This window comes from Pimephales promelas, chromosome 4, assembly GCF_988280905.1.
Source record: "Pimephales promelas chromosome 4, fPimPro1.hap1.1, whole genome shotgun sequence".
Classification (NCBI taxonomy): Eukaryota; Metazoa; Chordata; class Actinopteri; order Cypriniformes; family Leuciscidae; genus Pimephales; species Pimephales promelas.
The window spans coordinates 26,801,467-26,817,510 of NC_142772.1; the positions used below are offsets into that span (position 1 = coordinate 26,801,467).

Genomic DNA, 16,044 nt, shown 5'->3' on the forward strand with positions numbered 1-16,044 from the left:
CATCATCTGTTATTTATTTTGTGAAAAGGCAAGTGCTGCTTTTGATGCACCAGATTAGTTAAAGCATAAGCTCGTCCTCAGGTCTAAAATTATCTTGAGGAGTTTAGTACTGTCTGTTGGTATCATGAAAAATGAATGAATGTAGCTACCAGAAAGAAAATGGTTGAAGGTGACACCCTGGGGTTGGCTTATCTTTTTTAGACAGATTTATACCTACTGAGGTGAAATGATTATTAAAACTCTGTGCTTGGCATCCCCAATGTATGTCAGAGCAGTCGATTCATGTTTCCTGTTGAGAACTTCATTTAACACATTCCATGACCTCCTGCAGTCCCCCTGCGAAACTTTTACCAGTTTCGTGTAATGACTTCTTTTGCTTTTTCTTATGATCTGCGTTAATTTATTTTTGTAAGAAATATATTTCTCTTTATTTAAGCTAAAATGATTTTTCATGTAGGATTTATAAAGCCTTCCTTTATATTTAATAGACCGCCTCGGTTACGTATGTAACCCTCGTTCCCTGAGAATGGAACGGAGACGTTTCGTCGGATGACTACGAATGGGGTTTCGCTTAGAAAGCCTATCGACTTTGAGTATTACAAAACTAGCCAATGGCAAAGAAATGCCATGGGTCTGTTGAATTTGCATGGCGCAACTCCACCCCACCTCATGGGTGTAAAAGGAGAACACCGGCAACATGCAGATATGTTTCTTTGCTGAGGAGCCAAGACTGAACTCGACTGTTCCAGTGGTACAGTGGAAGTGGCAGGAAGACGGAACAAGGGTTATATACGTAACCGAGACGTTCCCTTTCATTGTCACTCCTAGTTCCGTCGGATGACGACGAATGGGGGTACCAGTCTAATCACGCCACCTTCACAGCTGTCTTCCAGTGCCCTGCATAAATCTGAGATCCCTGTCATGAGACTAGCATGGACGAAGGACTCCTACTTGGCATAGGAATACCAAGGTACACTGGGGAGCATATCTCAAGACAGAGAAGTATGCAATTAATGCCAACCCAAAGGGGGGCTTAGAGAATACACGTATGACCCGAAGGAAGCATATGGAAAACACTTGGGTGTCCAGCCGCAGGTGGAATATTTCAACCCCCGGGGTGGAAAGGTGGCTTGGCAAGGGAAAGACACAGGCTCAGAGAGGCTTAGGATCAATCCTAATTCACCTCTTGCCCCTACCCCTTGGCCCTACCCCTCTGTTTTTGCGCGTTCACATCTAGGGGTGCTCCCAATTCTTTTTGAGATTGAGGGGTGGGGTGAAGGGGTAGGGCTACATAGCCCTCGAAACAGAGATTTTTCAGAGGCACACTCCAAACGGAGGGCTACAAGAAAGTTCACAGAATGCATCGCAAATCACCGGCGAGATGGCTTCGCAAACAATTTAGCGCCAGATGACACCACCATGCACTTTATTTACTCTTATAATAATACTATAGTCGTTTAAATTAAGAAATTATATAGTAAATTACCTTTCCGAATCAGAAAAAACATACATTTCGAGGAAGGAATGTTATAATCATCATGTTTCTTCAAAGTTAAGAGCAGCTGCGCTGATTGTCAGTCGTTGTCATGGAGAAATGCTGTACAAACTCCGAAGACTGATGACATATCGGGTTCATGAATGGTTGTTCCATTTCGTAGGGGAATATTTAGGGTGAATTGGAATTGAGCCTTACGGTGGAAACACACAACTGGGGGGTCGCTCAGAGGAGGGACCATGCACATTGGAGGCACATAGATACTGGCGTCGACGTCAGCAGTGCTGGAGGAACTCAGGGCTTGTGAGGCTCACCTGAGGAGAATATCGCACGTATCCAGTCCGTGGAGTGGAATGGAGAACAAGCGAAGACACCTGAGCGGGTCCTAGTACCGGCTGGTTGAAGCGAGTACACAGGAGGACACTGGCTCCACTTGGAGATTGTAGAATCTGGGGAATGTGTTGGGTGTCGCCCAGCTTGCAGCTCTGCAGATGTCTATTAGTGAGGCACCATGCACTAGAGCCCAAGAGGATGCCACACTCCGGGAAGAGCCAGGTTCATCACCTGGTCCCGGAAGGGAGTGGTAGGAACCTTGGGCACATATCCAGGCCGGGGTCTCAGGATCATGTGAGAGTAATGCCTCGTTTCCACTGAGGGGTACGGTACGGTACGGTACAGTACGGGTCGGGTCGGGTACACCAGGATCCGGCTTGCGTTTCCACCGCCAACAGTACCCTTACTTGATAGGCGTGGTGTTTGCTGGAAAGAAGCGATCGACGTCATTTTCGCGCGAAGAAAGCGACATAGTAAACAACAACGGATGACAGACAGCATATATTGTTCTTGCTTCTCCGCATGTTTGTCACTAGAAACAAGCGCTGGCATTAGGCGTTTCTCAATACCAAGTAGCCGACCGACGCAAAGTGCGACTCAAGAGAAAGATCTCGAGGACGCGAGTCTATTCTGCTAATGGAACAGCGCGTTCTTGAACGCGGCACTCAGTTCGCTCTGGCTCTGCGACTCCGGTTATCTCTGTATGTTCATTTCAGGCAACAATAAAACGAAATATGTTATAAAACACCATTTTGCTTCTTTTCGATTTCATTTCAATACATTTTAAACATTCTAAAGCACGTTCAGGCAACGCTGCCTATATTCACTGCATGCATAAACGTTATAAATAACAACTAAAACACAACCCAGCTGCCTCTTTTCGTTTAAATTTAATAAACATATTCCAGGAAATATGTAATGTATTGCATATCGCAACAAATGTTGCAATAAACAACATTACAGATCTTGTAAAAAAAGAAAACTATCTCTTTTTGTTGAATTTCAGTTTTATCAATAATGGATAAAAGTATATTAGTACATTATAAAAGTATAAGTAGAAGGTACAAAAATATATACAGTAAAGCTTAAATAACATCAAGAAACAATTCAGTCAGTCAAATATACAAATTCAGCGCTTAAAGATATGAAACTTCACGTAGCCTTCTGCCAAAACTATTATATTAGCAACGGTAGGGGGGCACGGCCCTCGAATGCCCCACCATTGTGCCAGTGCTGCTGTACGCGCAATACGTGGGCGGGCAATTTGCTAATGTTTCGTCTTGACATCACAACGGAACGGCTTATGACTCATTTATAAAACAGTTCATTGACAAACAGTTCATTTCATTTAAAACATTTAATTGACTCAGAGTCGACTCACTTTTGAAAGACAATAACTTTATATACGGTCCACTTTCAGATTTAAAACTTTGCAGGATCTTTTCATTCACTTAGACCTATGTTACACACTACATGAAAGGTCATTTTCAAAAATCTAAAATGGGGCACTTTGGGTGCACGGCATGTTGTTACAAAGACACTGAACATTATTTACAATCATTAATGGAATAAATAAACAAACAAAAAACTTGGTGATGAAGTTTTTTTTTTTTTAAATATCAAGTGACAGAATGGGCAAAGATGACCATATATCTTTTTTAGCACTTCAAAATTTGGGCATCTTTGTTAAAGTGTGTGTAGAACAGCAAACCTTTAATCATGCGTAGAAGTTACTAGAAGGTGAACGTGATTTCACCAAGTACCACATGTTCCAATCCTGGATCAACATCTTTGTTGATCCTGGATCAACTTTACAATAAATCAACCAATCAGATTTGAGGGACAATTTTACAGTTTATGTCAACTTTAGGCTTAGAACCAGAGTGAAGTACTTAAACACCTATGTTATTCACCTATCATTACCCTCTGATTTTAGGAAGAAGTCATGGGTAGGGTTAGATTTAGGGGTAGGCATTGGTTAAGGACTTCATTTTAGGACAGGAATGTTGATCCAGGATCAACAAAATATGTTGATCCAGGACCATGTCTTACTTGGTAAAATCTAGGTAACCGTTACAAGAAAGGATGCAACCATAAAATCCTGAAGGGAAAAAAAGTTTGCTAAGAAAACTGCAAACTGAAAACGGTCTGATCAATAGATTTTACCAAAAACAACCTGGTAAAAATCAGACTTGATGGTGGCAGCAACATATTCTGGATTTGATTAAAGATTCCTGTTCCAGTACGACGATAAATCACAAAAAAGTATAGTTCTGGAATGGTTCTGACTGAGCTGAGACATTAATCCAATTGAATATTTTTAGGTATGACCTGAACATTGCTGCAAGCCAACACTTTCTAATTTGACATGGGGTGAATTTGTGTTGAAGAATTGAGATGTGGAAAGCTCATGCTGACATAACTAAGACAAGTCATCTAGTGGCTACCCGAGGAATATTATGCACAGAATGAATTTATAGTGGGTGATTCCTTTGTGTTTATCTTATTGTTTCTTCAACATGCTAAATTTAGAGGTTTAACAAAATGCAGAAATAAAATCAAGGGGTTAGCACTCTGTAAATACATTGCCTGTTCAAATGTATCACTCACATGCTGAAATGTCTGTCCTTAACTTGGCAGGACCAGTGGTCAATCTTTGGGTGTCCAGCAGTCTTAAAATGCAACATTGTCTTCATGGTTAATTTCACTTCCCTTGAAATAATAAATGACCTAAAGGCACATAAGCGCCTCCCAAATCAAAACCACCTGGGCCCGAGAATGCCTGTGAGTCCATTGTTTCTATAGACTCCTGTAGTTGAAGAGTGCAATACTTCATCTGCAGAACAGCCTTTTGAATGTAAAATAGTGAAATAGTAATAGTAAAAAAGTAAAGTAGAAGCCCAGGTTTGAGCAGATTTTTTTTTTGAGCTGTGTCATATTGAGTGTCATATTGAAGGGACTCAAAATCACAAATTAATGACTTACCTATACCTATTTTCTTGCAGGAGCAAAATAAATAAATAAATAAAAATGCAGATGAATAAGACAAGTGTTCATTTTGGGGTGATATGAAAGAATTTAGTCAAGCAGAATTAAAGCTAACAAATCAACAGCCATGTGTTAATCATAATATTTCTAATTACCATTTGAATCATAAACAAAAATGTTCACATGCAATTGTGTTTGAAAGCAAACGAAAATAGTGCAAAGTTTTTGTTCTGAGACATTTTTTCTTTGTTCCTGTTTGAAACAAACAGTGAAATTCCTTTAAGCCTTGAAAAAGAAATCACTTCATTCATTTAACAGTTCCTTACTAAAGTGCTGCTTTTAAAAAGGTATTTGGTGTATTTCAGTTTATAGGCATGTGATACTGAATGAGATAGTTAAAAAGCAGGGCAAGTCTGATCTGAAAAGGAGTTAAGAGAAAAAAAAAAGACTTGTATGATCTGATTTGCCATGCCCAGACAAAACTCAGCTGGGGATTCCCAGAGGTTTGATTCTTTAACTGTATATATGTGCCAAAAATGCACTTATGTAGGCTATAAACGTTTTTACTTGAACAGAATCAAAAAAACTAATCTTATTCCAATTATTGCTGTTAATGATAAAACAGAAAATAACAGATTTACATTATAGTCAAATTAACTGTTAGAAAGTCATTCCCTTTAACAGCACGCAATTCAGACATTTAGGCCTGGGGCCTATACCATGAAGCCGGTTAAGGTGGCTAGCCAGCTATGTTTCAGTTTAGTTTGTGCCAACCCTGGGTTTTAGGTACCATGAAAGTGGTTTGGCTTTTAGCAGTGTTCATCGCCATAATAAACTTACACTCCACAGCTAACCTGGTCCGGGGCAGGATATGTTCCGGGTAAGAGGTTGCAAACCGAACTTGAACCAATCATCTGTGTGCAAAGTGACACATGTATGACGCGATAAAGTCACTCCACAGCAAATGATTTCAAAAGACAAAATCATGGCTTTTAGTAAATAAATTTGTATGATTTAGAAATTATTTCTGTAATTATTATACCCTAAAATGATCTCACATGTACAATTTCAGTTAGTCGTTTATTATTACGCAGATTTTACATGAATACGTACAGTATATAAAGGTAATAAAAGTACACTTTAGAATCAATAAATGAAGCTATAAAATGACTACATTTGAGCTTAAATGTTTAATTCTCTCTATACCTTTATCAACTGTATAAACTAACTTTACAACTATTAGGCCTACTTGCACTGATATACAGTAGTGAGACTTTCTTTTAGTTGTCCTCTTTCATAGTCAGCTATTTTCTTCTTGCTGTGTAATTTTTTTTAAATTCTTATTATTTGAATACTTTTATTTAATAAGTGATTTGCGCTAATTCTCTCGCGAGAAATGAATTTCAATGAGTTTTGAATGAGTTTCACTCTTTCTCAGCATGTGATTGGCTGTTCGCTACTGATGTCACACCCAAACTCCTAAACTCAGGATGACAGGATCAAATCCTGAGTTGACAGAGAAAGTTGAAGATCAGCATCATGGTACCAACAAAGCCTGGTTGGATTGGTTTGGTTTTGTCAACTCGAAACTAATCCTGCAAACTGAGTTTGTTCAACTAGCCTACCATCATGGTACAGACCCCTGGTTTCACCGACAGGGCTAAGATTAAGCCAGGATTAAGCCTTATCTTAATTAAGACACTGAAGTCGATTTTTTGGCATTATTGGTGTGCATAGACAAAACATTTGCACTAGCAGTGAAAGTGCTTTTCAATTAAAACAGCTTAAACATGCATTTTATTTGGGGGGTTAATATAAAAAAGAGGCACATCTGTATGGGATCTCAGTTTTAATTCCACTTGAAATCTTTTAAACCTTAAAACTGCTCTAAAAAGATCTACCTGCTCTGTGTTTACAGACAGATCCAGCAGCCGCAGCAGTAGCGATGTCGCCCCGCCTACTCCCTGCGTCACTCCTCACGGCGAATCGCGTGCATGTGTTAAAACTGATCCTTTAGTGTTACTGCTGCATCCTTTGTGAAAGAGTTGTCAAAGTTGACCAAAAGGGGGGCGATTTTTTTTTTTTTTACAATAACACAGAGACGAAAACAGCTCAGTTGTTAAATGTACATGTGGTACTTTTCTCAGATCTCTATAGGCGTTTCATGAGGACTCGACTTGGGAATGCAGCTAATTTCATTGATTTGGATTAACATTTCTTCTGGTCACGGAAATACAGTCTGCTAACACTTTTAATGCAGTTTCAAGGATGGTAAGTTTTATTTTATATAGTTTATAATTATAAGCTTCTCTGAACTCCCCGAGTTTCCCTTCACTGAACTTCTGTCGCGTTTTTGCCTTGTGGCTGTTGTGCTAAGACTCAATGGAGAAAAAATGTTGACTAACGGTTATCAGTCCATCCTTATTTATTCACACTGGGATATTACAACCAAATAAAAGCAAGTTTCTGTATCTATTATTATGATAGATGAAAGAATCACTCAACCAAGTAATTTACATTTGTGAATATGCCAACTTTTAAAAAGAGTAATTTAACAGTTGTCAGTTTTCAGTACTGGGATAGTTACTCTGTAGCTATTTTTATTTATTCATTTATTTATTTTAGCTAAATAAAAACTTTTGTGCTTGATAAATAATGTTAAAATTATGTTTAATTACATGAAATGACATATCAGTCTGTCTTCTAGAAAGAAAAAAAAAGGTTTGTGGGTCGCCCCCATGTGTGCCACCATGTTGACATCACATGATCAGTCATATTCATCATGCAGTTGAACTTAGTATTACGAACCCCACCCCCCTTTTAAAAAGTGTCAACAGCAAAGTTGTAATTTGGCTTTGAACAACACTGTTAAAATAAATAATGCAATAATATAAAGTACACATAATCAACTACATTACGTATTATAACAAATGCCTGCAGAGGGTGCCAACGACGATGTTGTTGTTGCAGCATGACCAAATCCTTGATTAATATTGGGCAAACAACATTTAATTCAGATGTTAACTTAATCTGTTATTCTTGGCCACTTCTTTACAATAGAAATGCCACAGCCACTGTAATTTCTTTAACAAGAATATTGGACATTCAAAACATGCAATCTCAGAGCAAGGGTTTAAAGTTTTATTTTGAAATTTTGATGAACAACAATTCACATATTTAGAGACATTGATGTATTCTCCTGTGGTGGCGTTAGTTTCTAAATGATTTATGTTACAAATCTGGTGAAATCACATTGCATTTCCAGACGAACATTATATGCAATTATAATGTTACATTATATGTAACAAGTAACCTACATCAGGATTGTGGGAAGTGTTCCTGGTTCCTAAACTATGCTGTCTAAATTGAATATAGAAGTCTATAATGTGTTATGTATATGCTAGGTCAAAGAGTTGTGTTTTTATGGTCATACTTTTGGGCCAGCTGTAGTTTGTTTATTAAGCGTGCAGGGCAACCACCCATAATAGCATTACAATAATCTAGCCTTGATGTCATGAACGCATTAACCAATTGTTCTGCATTTTTCATTGAGAGCATTGTGACACAATTTAGATATATTTTTAAGATGAAAAATTAGGTTTTACAGATGCTAGACACTTGACTTTCAAATGTAAGGTTGGTATCAAAGAGCACACCCAGCTTCCTAACCGACGACGAAGACTTGACAGAGCAGCCATTAAGTGTTGGACAGTATTTTATATTATTACGTTATAGAAGGTTTTTGACCACTAATTAGAATCTCTTTTTTCAGAATTAAGTAGTAGGAGGTTGCTAGTCATCCAGTTTTTTCAGCTATGCATCAGCTATGCATTCCATCAATTTTGTGAATTGGCAAGTTTCTTCAGGGTGTGAAGAAATATAAAGCTGCATATCTACAGCATAACAGTGAAAACTAATGCCATACTTCCTAATGATATCTCCCAAGGGTGGCATGTACAGAGTGTACAGCAACGGTCTAAATACTGAGCCTTGTGGTACACCATACTGAACTTGTGATCGATAAGACATCTCTTCATTTATTGCTACAAACTGATACCGGTCAGCGATACACAAAAGAAATATATTTGAAATATATTTTCAGAATATATTTTTGGTATATCTGCAAATATTTGAAATTGGCCCAATAAATATAGTTTAGTTAAATATATGTAAATATATTTTTATTTTATTTTTAATATATTTTAGTTACATAAGTTCAGTCGAGCTTCTGTTAATGTTCGCTGATCAATGATAAATAAAAACAAAATAAAGTAAATCGGTTCATCATATAAAGCGATTGAGTCAAAAAAATTGGACTAAACCGCTCAATTAATGTGGATTAGTTTGACTAGTTTTAGATCTCTTTATTTACTTTTCGAAGCATCAAAATGGGAGTTACATATCTGTCAATGGAGGGACAGATAGCTCTCAGATTTCATCAAAATGATCTTCATTTGTTTTCCGAAGATGAACGAAAGCCTTACAACTTTTGAACAACATTTTTGGGTGAACTAACCCTTTAACGTCAAGTTTTGTTGACAGCCAATCTGTATCCATTCTGCTTTAGAGAGCATGAGCGTTTAAAGTAGTAGATGGCATAACTGCTGAATGCACTTACAATAAACAGAACAAACGTTCTTGGTGTGAATGGGCCTTTAGTCTCCTCTTTTGTTTTTATCTGTTTCTGCTTTGGTGGGAGAATTACACACTGTTTTTCAGTTACTGTATGGCAGTCAGCATTTAGACCTCCCATTACCATTGTGCCATTCTTCCTATCCTGAAAAGAATAAATATCCAATGATCTAATTTACATAATGTGTGTCTCTCATTGTGTATATATTAGATGCAATATACACTCTCAGAAGTACCATATAAGATAAGAAATGATGACTAAACTTCTAAACCAGATTGACCCATTGCACTCATTGACCTTTGATTATTTTGTGTAACTTGTTAATGTCAATGTCAACACATGTTCATATTTTCATGTCATATTCCCAAATTCCGAGTCATGTTCTGATCCATTGTATGAGACATATGTCATGTGCATGTGCTTTATGCCTTTCCGGTTAAACAAGTCATTCACGTGTTGATGCGCGGTTCTTATGTGCGCTTTTCTGAGCACATATACCCGAAGCGCACATGCACTAAGCCTAATAACAGCGCCTGGTTACTTGAACTAAGTTATCTTTCTATAGAATTTTTTTCAGAGAAAATTGAGAGACAATCTGCTTGTCAAATGTCAGAGGCTGGAAGTAAGTTAGCTACTACGCATTAGCAGTGTTGTAGTCGAGACCACCTCACTCGAGTCCGAGTCGACACCGAGTCCATAGAGAGTCGAGTTCGAGTCGAGTCCTAAACCAGAGACGGTCGAGTCCGAGTCGAGACCGAGACCAGTGAGGGTTGATTACCTAATTTACTTTTATTTACTTAGAGAAACCCTTTTTTTTTTTTTTACTGAATTTACTTAGAGTTTAACAAATATGATCAATTTAGGGTAAAAAGGCCACATAGTAGGTGGTGTTAAAAGTAATTTTATTACAATTTGTCATGCGCAGTTGCGCACTAGAAAATCACCAATCACTGGGCGTGTCAATCAATTTAAAGAAATATTTTATTAACATACATTAATAATCATGAAAAATATTTTTAATTGAACTCGAGTGGACTCGGGAATAATTCCGAGTCCTAAAAAAAAAATGTTCGAGTACGAGTCAATTCCGAGTCCTAATGGACACGAGTCCATGACGAGACCAAGACCATTAAAATATGGTCTCGAGACCGAGTCCGAGACGAGTCTGAGTCTCGAGTACTACAACACTGCGCATTAGTTATCGTGTAAGCATCACACCCTAATTATGATATTTTTTGAAAGTAGCGTTTCTTTTCATGGTAATCTAGGTGCGAAATGTTGTCTTTCGTAGCCATTTACTGTATCCATATGAAGCTCTGAATCGTAGCAAGCAAGATGGCTAATGCTTGTCAGGGACTCAAGATGGCGGCAGTCAACTGGAAAAAAAGCGTTTGATGTAAGAGGTCACGTGACTGACATTTATGTATACAGATCATGAAAATATCATGTTTTAATGCTTCCCTTACATGAACCCACCAGTAACAACCTTTAGTGCTACAGCACTGAAGTGGAGAGTGTGTCCTGGAAAAAATGAACAGCAGTGTTTAGTCTAAAATAAGAGACCGTAATGGTGCATCTAGAGAGAATGGTGAGACTTAGAGCAGGGGAGTGTCAGTGGGTTGTGGTACAGTTGTTGTTTTTGGGTTAAGCTGGACAGCATCTGGCACCCCGCCCGACAGCAATGCATGGCTCATCCAAAGGGGAGACCACAGGACTGAAGCAACCCGCCCCCCTCTAGATCAAATTCTAAATCTGGGGGATTACATCTCTACATCTCATGCTGCACCATTAGGCAAAGAGTAAGGAAGGATCATTCATGATGTGGGCTCATTTAGAACTCATGCGGTGCCGAATGGTGCCGAAGTACCAATTAATTCCATGCCAGACTTCTCACTTAATTCATAAAATATCTTAAGTGTATGTTCTAAAATGTACATCAACTAATTAATACATTTTCAAATGAGAGCTAAATCTTGCATATTTGCAAATTATTTTCCTTAAACACCATGTTAATATCTATGAAAAAAAACTAGACTTAAGGCTGATTTATACTTTAGTGTCGGACCTACGGCGGAGCCTCTACACTATAGACTACGCGTTGGGTTTTTATTTATACTTCTGCATTGTTGTCCGCGTTGACAAGCAATTACGCACGCAAAGAGGAAACCCAGGGAGCGGTTCTAGCAGACCAATCACAGCGCTTGCAGTACGCGTAGAATTGACGCGTTTTTTACTTTTTTGGACAGGTGCATGTCAGGGTACGCCAAAACGCTACACACAGCCAGCGACGTAGCTAGGGCGTGAGTTCGATGCAGATGTATAAATTGGGCTTTAGGTTTTGGTGGGCTTAATGAGTACACTTACCCCCAATGAAGCTAACGAGTTATTAAGGATGGTCAAAGTTCAGAGATAAATGGCATCACATTTGAATGCAACCTTGCTGGTATGAAAATTAAATATTTATATCTCTCTTGTGGCGCATGGGTCTCAGTGTGTGGGTGCAATGGCAGATATGTGTATATGAAAATACAGTGGACCATTAACGTTTGGGATGTGTTTTGCACACAGTTGAACAATTACAGCAGTACTTGCATTACAGACAGTACTAACGTCATTTTTCTTTCAGCATGTTTGTGAATTTAGTTATTTCTAACTAAAATTTCTATTCTGAACATGCAAGTCTAGTCTTGCAAAGTTTTTCCTTGCAGTTGGTAAACAGAAGTAGCCTATTCACCAAATTAGATAATTGACTGTGTTTACATGCAGAGTAACGTTCTGTTATTATTGGGTGTTTCCCAATTATTTTAATCATTTAAATGCATTAATCTGATTACCATATCCCAAATCAATATTTTGGTTTCGAGAATCGAATAAAATCCCTAACTTTGCATGTATTAATAAGAATATATTTTAAAGACACTGTGAAATACGCATTTTTATTGTTGTTTATATGTCTGTTTGAGGTGTTTTAATATGCTTTAAGACCAAGTGCAAATTCATTAGTCAACACCATTTCTGAGTATTTTCTTCTTAAAAATGCAGTCCTACTAACAGTCTCATAAACGCGGTTTGAAAAGTGCTCGTTTTCTACGCAAACATGTTACCAATACCGTTCAAAGAGTTTCTAAGGATGCTGAAGTCTGACTCTGAGATGGTGAATGGGAACATGGGGTTTATGTAACATTAGCAACACATTATTAGCTGTTTGATAACATAGTCAAGCCAACGGCTTTTAATTAATAAAATAATTACCAATTTGTGAGCAAAAATTTAGAGAGCATGTAAATGTATTACCATTTTGATACATCGATTCGTAGACGACCCTTTATAATTCGCTCTTCCTCTTATTCTTCTGCTGGTTTAAACATAATAAGGCTGTGTTAAACCAATATTTCCACTTGCCATTGTGCTGTGTTTAATAAAGTTTACAGCTGGTGTAATTGAGTGGTGGTGGGGTATAATTTGCATATTCATGGTTTTGCATATACTAATTGAAGCAAGGGTTCAAACAATTCAGACTTTTTTCTCATACTTGCGAGTTTACAACTCGCAAATGCAACTATATTATGCAAATCTGAAAAAAAAAATCTAAACTGCACAATTTTTACTTTATAACACGTAATATCTCACAATTACCTTTTTTATTTTGTATTCCATAGTGGAAACAAGCTTCCATACATTCAAGTTTGTAGAGAATAAAGGAATTATTATTATAACATGCTAAAATTAAATAATCTTATTTTATTCAGAACTTCTAAAAATCATGTTTTACATTGTAGTCCCTCCCTTTTTAGTTCACGGACCACCATTGTTCAAAGTTTAATATCAGGATTAACATTTTAATAACCAGGCAAAATGGCAAAACACATTTTTATAAATAATATAGGCTACAGCATACTACTGTACATGTGCCAGGATTCCATCCCCTTCACTCTCCTCATCGCCGCCCACTCATTCCCTCTCACCCAATCGGACACTGCCTTCTGCTGACATCAGAAGGGTTTTGCGTCATTATTATTGTCACATCTTGTGTAAGTACACCCACTAATACTTTTCCAGGTGGCTTTCCTAACCTCTCTGGAAAGCATGGCAATGACCCTTACTTTGTCTTGTCTAGACTTCATTCAGCCCTTGAGTTGTGAAAAGACATTTACAATAGAACTCACTTGGGAGAAAAAAAGCTTATAGTATAAATACATATATAGCTTTCAAATGCTGTGGCTAAATCATTATGCATGAGTCGGTTATGTATTTGAAAATAAAAACTGAGGGAAGCCTAAGAAACGATATTAAACTAACTGAAACACATACACACAAACACAAAACGTAACACCAGATGTATTTCCATCAATGAAGGGCCCAAAAATAATCAGATTTAAAGCTTCTATTGAAAATCCGTCCATTCATTATTGCCCTATTTCAGTCCGTATTGGCATCATTGTAAATCATGTTGAAAACAACCATTCATTTGTGGATGGCCATCACTATATTGGTCTTTATGGCAAGTATGGGCACTTGATGAATTGTACCCTGTGTAGGGTTTCATTTACATATGAGAGCCCCCTGTAAGTGCAATTCATTGTCCTCAATGAGAACGGAGAGTGCATGAATGAATCTGAATGAGGGGGTCTCACTCCTACAGTGTCTCACCTCTGACATCTGCGTATATTACACTGACACTCTGCCCAGCCCCCAAGGCCTTCTCACACATTCACACATTTCCCCCCATGGGTTTCAGTTCTTTCACTTTTGAACTGTGTTTGTGTTTCAAAACATTCAAATACATTAATTGGCAGGTTTGATTGTGTTATTGCTTCAAGTCTTTGAATGCTAAAAAAAAACCTGTTTAACTTCATTTGAATTTCGCTTAGAGAATCATCCCCACCGGTGACCTCACTAACCGTACGTTCACACCGCCGCCGACTTGAGCTGCCAAAGCGGCCGGAAGTCATTAATTTTCAATGGAAGCTGGCTTTTCTCAGCTGCAAGGAGCACCAAATCCATCGGTGTCGCGTTTTGAGCGTCAATCAGAAAGATGAAAGAAGCTCAACTTTATGGTAATGAGCTGTGACGCGGTTCAGCGGCAAGCAGCGGCAAAACGCCAGCAACCAATCGGGAAATAGACGTCCTTCACGCTGGCTGATTCCGGAGAAATACACAATGTAAACTTTCGTTCCTACCAAAACATTAGTTCTGAAAAAATGGAAGAGAAGCTAATAGTTGCCGTTGCTGTGATTTATACTGGTTTCGTATCATTTATGACATGACGTTGTTTGCTTAATAGGGACCGCATGAGCGCAACTTTTATTTGAAATATTTACGAACGCTCGTTTAAAAGCTGGAATGCAATTAATTTGCTTATGGTGACACCGATTTGACCGCAAATAATAATAATAATAATAGCTAACTATTTTTTCCCGACCAAATGTGACTAAAACGGTTATAAAAATGCGGTCATTATAAAAGGTTTCTTCAATGTATTGCTTGTTTTTTTTCTGTTTATTACATTTCATGTTGTGACCGTTCTATTCTCCCTGCAACGTCCGAATGTTCAAAGCTTCCAAAGCATCAACAAGCTTCCCCATTCTTTTTGACAAGCGTCCTTGACAGAGCGGCCAGAGCTTCTTTGACGCTCAAGTCGGCGGCGGTGTAAATATGGTGACGCAAAGGTGTGTGAAATTCGATGTAGTATGCACTCCAGATGGCTAGGTGGCAATGTGAAGCACTGCCACACAACTACACCAACCTCCATCCTTGTCTAGCAGACTTTTGCGTTTTTATCCTTTAGACAGGAATGGGACGGTGGAGTGTTTTTAAGCCCCCAAAACGCTGTCACCGTATAAACAAAAGGCACATCTGATAAAATTTTTGTACCTATTCACTCGTGGAGCGTTCTCGTGTAAACAGGGCCTAAAAGGTGGTGAGTAGGGATGGGGGAAAAAAACTTTTCTTCGATGCATCACGATGCGGACGTGGACGATCCTGAATCGATTCACAAATGTCAAAAAATCGATTTTCAAAAAAAAAAAAAAAAAAAATATATATATATATATATATATATATATATATAGCATTGCCTATGTAGTGTATATATATATATATATATATATAGCATTACCTATGTAGTAGACAACAAGCATGTTTGCATGTCCTCACTAACCATCATTACATTTTCATTGAATATCAAACAAATAAAAAGTGAAATTAATACCAAAATGTTGCTGCTGCTAATATAACCATATGTTGGTCTATTGTATTTTTGTTAACTGTTGTGAAATGGAAAATCAATAATCCCTAATGGAGAATCGTTAATAATCGAAAATCGACTGTAATCGAATCGGGACTTCAATAATCGTAATCGAATCGAATCGGGAAATCAGACAGATTAACAACCCCTTGTGGTGAGCTGAGTCTTCCCCCATGGACGCTCAATGGTACCTTGGATTTCACACAGTGACGAGTGCTCTTTGCCATCACGATCCTCCTTCCTCTCACTGTAATGAAGGTTTGTTGAAGGAGGAGGTGAAACAATCAACAAAACGAGAGTAAGATGCCCGTAATGGATAACTGCTGCATATAAACATAAAACACAACA

At 38.0% G+C, this 16,044-nt stretch overlaps 1 protein-coding gene across 1 annotated transcript in view; it reads left to right on the forward strand.

Annotated features, from left to right (window-relative positions):
- Positions 1–6,806: 6,806 nt before the first annotated feature.
- Positions 6,807–16,044, forward strand: part of pdzd2 (PDZ domain containing 2) — a 74,131-nt gene continuing 64,893 nt past the window's right edge. The window contains exon 1 of the mRNA XM_039650092.2: positions 6,807–7,087. The gene's annotated coding sequence lies outside the window, so the exon portion shown is untranslated. The remainder of the gene's footprint in view (positions 7,088–16,044) is intronic.